Raw genomic sequence first — 7,596 nt, 5'->3', positions numbered from 1 at the left:
TCTGCATTTTGAGCTATTAGAAATCTCTTGAATCACATTTTTAGGCCTATCTCCAGAATCATGAGGGCTAAAAAACCCCTTACTTTTTAAAAACGAAAACTGAGATTCTCACATTACCAAATGCATCCAAGAGCTGGGGCTTTACTCAACACACCAAAGACTGGGAGAGCTGGCCACACAGCTTTTATTGCTATTTGTATTGTGGTAAGGCATTAACTGCATAGGGCCCCATTGTGCTAGGCACTGTACAAAGACGACAACAACAAAATCCCCCAAAGCTCCCGATCTAAGTCCGGCCAGTTTCCCCTCTTCTGTCACTGTGTGTTTGTCTTGCAGTCTGCCGGGGGCGGGTGGGGGGGGGGGGGGGTTGAGCTGTGACTCGAGCTAATAAGGCTGGACTCTGGTCCCATCCATGTGCGTGTGTGAGCTGAGCTCTCTTTTTAGTACACACCAGGGTGAGTGGAAAGCAGCCCTAGTTACCACGACAAGGAAATCTGCGGGCAGGAAGCCAGCAGAGTTCCCCATTCCTCCTGCAGCATGCAGGGCACACACCTTTTCTTGTCGACCCGCAGAGTGAGTGTGTGTGTGTGTGTGGGGGGGGGGTGGCCGGGACAAGCGCTTCTGGAGCTGCAGAACCTTTTCTCCCTTCGCCCAGGCGGGCTGGGCGGGTTCTGCAGAGGGGACGAGCCGATTGCGCGGGCGGTAGGACCCCGCAGGCATCGCCGAGGCCAGGCAGCAGCTCCCCCAGCCTGTGGGTGTGAGCGAGCGGCGGAGAGGAGGCGAGCGCAGGCTGGCGGAGCCGGGAGCGGCGGCTGCAGCAGGGCCAGCCTGAAGCGGGCGGGCGGGCTGGCTGGCTGGCTGGGGCAGCGGCAAGCGGCTCGGGGCCCGGCCGCCCCCTTCTGCTCCCGCAGCGGCCACAGCCAGGCCAGCCCCGCGCCGGGCGGGCAGCACAGGCGGGGGTCCGGCCGGCGCGCTCCATGGGCTGACTCCCCGCGAGAGGGGGCGGAGGAGCGGCCGGGCACGGCGAGCGGGAGGCTGCGCTAGCCCGGTTAGGCCCTAGCGCCGGAGGAGAACCCGCCCGCGGCCAAGCCCTCGTCGCCGCCGCCTCTCTCCGGGGGCTGCTCCCCGCTGCAGGCGTGTAAGTGCCCCGCTCCCCGGGCGCGCGGGGCGGCGGGAGGAAGCGCCGGGGCCTGCTCCGCCGGGGCTGGCGCATCGCGCGGGGTGCGCGCCGGGGGCGGGGGGCTGGGGTGCGCGCCCCGCCCCCCCGGCGCGACCCGCCTGGGCCTCGGCCGGGCGGGGGGTGGCGCGCTGCAGCGGGCGGCGGCGCCCCCCCCCCCCGCCGGGGTTAGCCTGCAGGGAGGAGAAGCGGCTCGGGGCTGGCCCCCCTCTGACTTACTCCCTTTCTTCGCTCTGCCGGGGGTCTGGGCTTCGCTAACAGGAGGGGGCTGGCTGGGAATCAGTACGTGCGAGTGTCGGTGAGTGAAGCGTCCGGGGTCTCTCACCGGCGGAGCCAGCTCTGGGGTGGATCCAGCCTGGGATCTCCTTCCTCGAGCCTCCCCCATCCTCCAGTCCATGGGTAGGAGCGAGGTTGGATCTTTCTTCGAGCCTTGCTCGTTGGATTCCTCGGCAAGAGGAGCCCTTCGGTTTTCACAAGCCTCTCTGTGTGTGCCGGCGGATATTGCCATGCTTTTAAGGCTGTTGACGGCTCATACTAGGTTTCTAAGTCTCCCCAAAAGTTATGACTCAATGTAGGGTAGAACTGTAATCAATATAATCGAGGTGGTTCCCCCCCCCGCCCCCTTCCAACTTCTGTAATGACTGAATTGTTCCTTGGAGACTTCTAGCACCTTCACTTCACTTCAGCTTCATTGAAAAACACTCCGTGTGTATGTGGGTGTTTCCTTAACGTGACCGGTGTATTTTGGATTTGTTTATCATAACCAATGTGAAGATGCATTAGAAGTTTTGATTTGGTGCCATTGGTACTCATGTGGTTACAGCCTTTTCACATGTTTTGCTTAGGTGAAGTGTTAACTGTATTTATTTCCCTTTCCCAATATACAAGAAGCAAATACGTGAATTGATTTGTTTGTCTTTACATCATGACATGAACATACGTTTTAAAATGCAGTTTTTAAGGGGAGTTGCTGGATTAAGTATACTATAATATTTGTTTACAAGTGAAAAACATGTGTTGTGTGGCTACTAGATTTTATGTAGTTGTTAATTTCATAGTGACAGCCAGGATATTTACCATGACACAGTAGTATTTATGGATGTAAAGACTTTGCCACTACCTTTTACTTTTTGAATATGTGGGCTTTCATTGTTTTGCAAATATTGTACACAAATTCTTGAAAGTATGCAGTCACTAATTAAAAGAAAAGGAGTACTTGTGGCACCTTAGAGACTAACCAATCTAAGGTGCCACAAGTACTCCTTTTCTTTTTGCGAATACAGACTAACACGGCTGTTACTCTGAAACCTGTAATTAAAAGAAGTGTCCCAATTTATTATGTGGTACCTAGAGCTCTAGCATTCACTTGTTAATAATATTTGATAATAATAATAATAATAATAATATTTGATAGAAGTAATTTAGTTGAGAATTAAATGGACCTATGACTTGTTTTATCTTTACAAAGGTTGGGGTAAACCATTTGTTTACAAATGTGTTCCCTCTGATTCCATTGTACAGTCTCCTGACTCTATATTGTCATATAATTTAAAACTTGTACAAGAATTTTATAAACTGGCTTGTTTCTCACTTGAAGGACATAATAAAAATGTAGGTTCAGGAGAAGCTGTCCCCTTTCTGCAGCCACACTCAGTTTTACCCTGCTTAGAGTTTGTCCACACTACAACCAGAACCAGAGATAGGAGAGCTAAACTTGGGTAGCCCTCTCCTCCCGTCCCTCCCCCCCATCTTGAACAGACGTATCTGTTGGTTCTTAGACCATTAAAGACATGAGAAATGTAAGCATTGCAAACTGCAGTTTGGAAGTCTAGATTATGGAGTCCAGAAAATGGGACGTGTGGTACAGTTTTCTTTTGCTCTCAGCTTGTGCTTCTACTGTAGCTTGCAATATCTGGAAAAGCTTTTCTAAGCCTTATCATAAGCTCCATGTATAATTATGACAAAATACCTGTTTTGACATGAAGAAAAAGAGTACTTGTGGCACCTTAGAGACTAACCAATTTATTTGAGCATAAGCTTTCGTGAGCTACAGCTCACTTCATTGGATGCATACTGTGGAAAGTACAGAAGACGTTTTTATACACACAAACCATGAAAAAATGGGTGATTATCACTACAAAAGGTTTTCTCTCCCCCCACCCACTCTCCTGCTGGTAATAGCTTATGTAAAGTGATCACTCTCCTTACAATGTGTATGATAATCAAGGTGGGCCGTTTCCAGCACAAATCCAGGTTTTCTTCTCTCCCCCCCCCCCCCCCCCCCCCCCAACACACACACAACCCACTCTCCTGTTGGTAATAGCTTATCTAAAGTGATGACTCTCCTTACAATGTGTATGATAATCAAGGTGGGGCATCCGATGAAGTGAGCTGTAGCTCACGAAAGCTTATGCTCAAATAAATTGGTTAGTCTCTAAGGTGCCACAAGTACTTCTTTTCTTTTTGCAAATACCGACTAACACGGCTGTTACTCTGAAATCTGTTTTGACATGGTGGTGTCTTAAGTGGAACATCTTCTAGACTAATGGAGAACATCAGTAATCACACATAATTGGTGGCCCACAACAGGATTTTCAAAATTAAGCTGAGATATAAAGATGGTTGTTCATTTTCTGCGTTCTTGAAAATTAGTCATTAGGATTTGATGGCTGTGGGTCGGCTTCTACCTCCCCACACCTGCAATTGGTATCGAGCCTGTGAACACAGTGGAATTAATGGTTCTTCTCATTGAAATGATGGTGGAATTTGTGGGGCTCTAACATACAAGTCAAGGTAGAGATAAAAGGGTGAGGCTGGAGGATCTGTTACTGCTTGGATCGACCTGTTGTATGAATTTAGATGGAATAAATGGGGCAAAGGTGTTAACACAACCTAGTCAGTGTCCGACATTAAACAGTATTAAGTGAGGTCCAGGGTTTGATATACAGAGACCTCAGCCTGCTTAGCACCATGGCAAACACACCATTAAAAATCCTTTTAACCTTTTAATTAAGATGAATAAAAGAACGAAAAACAGTTTCAGACTTTAACAGCAGCACCAGCAACAACAGCTCCAGCTCATCTGGACAAATTTCTTCTCTTTTACCCAAAAGGACAGTTATGACGATCTTTGAGACCACCCAAGAGACTGCCAAACAAGGGGTGGGTTTTTTTCTTTCTAAAACTTTCTCCAGCTAAAGGGAACATGGGATATTGTTAAAATGAAAGCCTGATACTTTACCTTTCAAATCCTTTCACTGAGGATAGGGCACTGCCTACAGAGTCTGCTGCTTCTGCAGTTGTGACTGCAGAGTGCTGGTATTTCCCTCAACTCTGTTACCAAGATCCCAGCATGTTCCCCCTGAGCATGGCCTGGCTCTACAGATTGTGCAGGAAATGAAGACAAAATAAAATCTCTTCCTGAGCAGGAGAGCGCTCTCTGTAAGAGGAGAACAGGTACATCTCTTAATTTTGTATGGGGCTCCTACAACAGGAAAGGGGCACATTTGAAAGACAGTAAAAGAGAGCACCCTGATTAGGCAACTTCCTGTCTTAACAGGTTTCAGAGTAACAGCCGTGTTAGTCTGTATTCGCAAAAAGAAAAGGAGTACTTGTGGCACCTTAGAGACTAACCAATTTATTTGAGCATAAGCTTTCGTGAGCTGCAGCTCACTTCATCGTATGCATCCTTTTCTTTTTTCCTGTCTTAAGAGGCTGCCCCAAATATATTGAGTATAGTTCTGCTCTACCTTCTATTGGAAGATTAGTTTGGATGGTCCCTTAAGACAGCTTTCATTATGCTAGTACATAAGGAGGTGATGTATCTTTCTAAAATTAATAGCGTACTGAATTTTCACAACTTAATTTTATGCACGTACTTATCAACTGTTCCCTATATTGGTAGAATAGTCAGCAGTGAGACACAAGGTATTATTTATATAAATAATTATTTATTTTAATCTGTCTGAATGATGAGTACAGGTGGTCTTTTGATACTGAATAAGGTGTCATAGAAACAAATCTTTTTTTAAAAAAAGAGAGAGAAAGGAAGAATTGTTCATCTGCAGCTCCTGCTATCACTCAGTCACATGCAGATGCAGGCTCTAAAAGCAGCCCACAGTCACCTCAAATGACGTCTATTCACTGGGAACCATTCCGAAAGTTACTTAATGAGCCTTATGATCATCCATTTTTTCAGCTTGTGCAAAAGGCAAACCTTTCATTTGTCCATATTCGCTAATGCATAGATCCCCCCAGGAGAGCTGACTGCCTCTTCCTATGTGAGATCTTTGTGCTACCATTGTGTCTTTAAAAATAAACACCTCTCTCTCTCTCTCTCTCTCTCTCTCTCTCTCTGTTGAATTGCACTAGATATAATTTGGATGTGCAATTAAAATTGCACCAGGTATAGTGAGGTTATGCTAGATACAGCTTTATGTCCAACTGCACTAAGACATCCCACCTTCCCGTGTTATGAATGGAAGATATTTCAAATGAGTTTGCTCTCACTAACACACACACCAGCATAGCTGAATAAAGAATATAAGGCCTGACTCTGGCCTCTTCTGCATGCTGATATGAAGGGTATTAGGGGCCTCTTAATTCTTTGTGCCATACTGCCACTTCAGTGCACAGAGCCACTATGTTATTTCTCCCTCTCCCCAAAGAGGCTGGGAGGGAGCAAGGATGTGCCTGGCAGTGTGTAGTTACCCTCTCCAACATGCTGGTGTATGTTGTACTTACTTCATGCTGCCACTCCCTCCCTGGAACAGGAGGCAGAATGACTCCCAAATCATGATCTCCCTTCTGGGCTATTTCAGGGGTAGCGGAATAAGATGCTGCTACTAACCCTGGGCAAATTGACAATCAAGTCCATAATAAGGTGGTGCTATGCAAATATATAGGTTTGTGATTCCAGATGGATGTGGCATCATCCCGCCTGAAACTCCAGAAACCTTTTCGTCATTGTTTTTTATTTCTTCTAATCGGGGGATTAGCCTTCCTACTAATTAGTTATTTTGCTTTTAACTTTCTCTTTCACCAAGTGACTGTGGAAAAGGGGTTGGCTGCCTATTTCCATTGTTTTAAATTCAGTGCGTGGGTATGATGTACAGTACCCCAACCTGTTGTGGCATAGTGTTATACCAATAAGTAATGTGTGTTAACTTTCACACAGCAATTCCATTTTCAGACTTTAGCTGTGATAATCATAGGGTTTTTATTCAACACTTTGCAGATAGCTCCGTATTTGAGAGAAGGCTTTAAATGAGGTCTGTTCTCCCATTGATGCCTAGGTGTAACTGTCAGTAGGTGTGTGGGAATAACAGCCCATCATGTTTGTCCAGTCTTATCTTAGCTGCATGTCAAAAGGTGCTTGTCCTAAGATACCTTCTTGGTGAAACTCATCTCCATTATGTAACATATAATTCTTCTGTACTTGTCTGTGATGTCAAGAAATTCCTACATGTCTGTGTTCCAGGATCAGATTTTTGTATTTTCCCTCCTCTAGGCAAATCTCAGGCTTGTTTCTTAGAGCTGATAATTATAAGAAGTGAGAAATGGCAGATTACTAACTTGGAAAAACAGTGAATTTATTTATTTATTTGAAAAATACAGGGTGTAACTTCTAAAGATTTAGAACTCTGATAACTGGTGAAAGTTCACAGAAATACAAACAGGGACCTGACCTCCTTTCTCTCACAACTCATCCCACTCAAAGTTGCACAGTTTATATTTACAGTGATTGATATAAGTCAGTTTTAACTTCATTAGACAGAAGCTCTGGCTGGCTCAGAGTACTGGCAATGAAATATGGAACCTCCCATCTCTATCAGATGTTCAGTCGTAGTCCAGGTTCATAATGACAAGAGGTTGTCACAATCAGTGATCGCCTCAATGGATAACATGAAATTAGTTGACCTTAGTCCAGTTCCTAATGGACTGCTATCCCCATCATACTTGTATGTTTGTTGCCAATCCAAGTAGAGATGTCATGGACTGAATAGGCATAAAGATGTGGTCCCTTCAGAAGAGGAGTGAGGCAGGGATAAATGCCAGTGCACTGAATTCAATAGCAGAGGGATGTGTGTCTAGTTGCTGGGGGTGGGAGGTGAGGGGGTGTTATTTTAATATCTTCACCATTATCTGGAATTTGGCATAAATTACATTTTAATGATACTCCCCTGTTATACTGAACTAGGTAAAGTTGCAGATACCTCTGAGGACTTATAAAAAGAAACCTGGAGAAATTGGCAATGTGGGCAGAAAATAAGGAACAAAATCAGATTCAGTTTGGAAGATAATACAAGGTTATAGTTCTGGAAAGAAGGATTTTCAGTGAGGGAGCGAAACTTGGAAAACAGACCTCCTGGTGATAGTGGAGAGCAAACAGAGAACTATAATAGCCAGGAAGACCAAGG

At 45.7% G+C, this 7,596-nt stretch overlaps 1 protein-coding gene across 3 annotated transcripts in view; it reads left to right on the top strand.

Moving 5' to 3' along the window:
- Nucleotides 1–769: 769 nt before the first annotated feature.
- The window catches only part of AKT1 (AKT serine/threonine kinase 1), a 116,021-nt gene continuing 109,194 nt past the window's right edge, over nucleotides 770–7,596 (top strand). The window contains exon 1 of one of the 3 annotated variants that reach the window (XM_037901060.2): nucleotides 770–1,138. The gene's annotated coding sequence lies outside the window, so the exon portion shown is untranslated. Of the gene's footprint in view, nucleotides 1,139–1,305; nucleotides 1,577–7,596 lie in introns of those variants that run through there. The other 2 variants (XM_007067988.4, XM_043548573.1) reach the window with 2 other exon arrangements.

The sequence above is a fragment of the Chelonia mydas genome, chromosome 6, assembly GCF_015237465.2.
Source record: "Chelonia mydas isolate rCheMyd1 chromosome 6, rCheMyd1.pri.v2, whole genome shotgun sequence".
NCBI lineage: Eukaryota > Metazoa > Chordata > Testudines > Cheloniidae > Chelonia > Chelonia mydas.
This window is presented reverse-complemented; position numbering and strand designations above follow the sequence as displayed.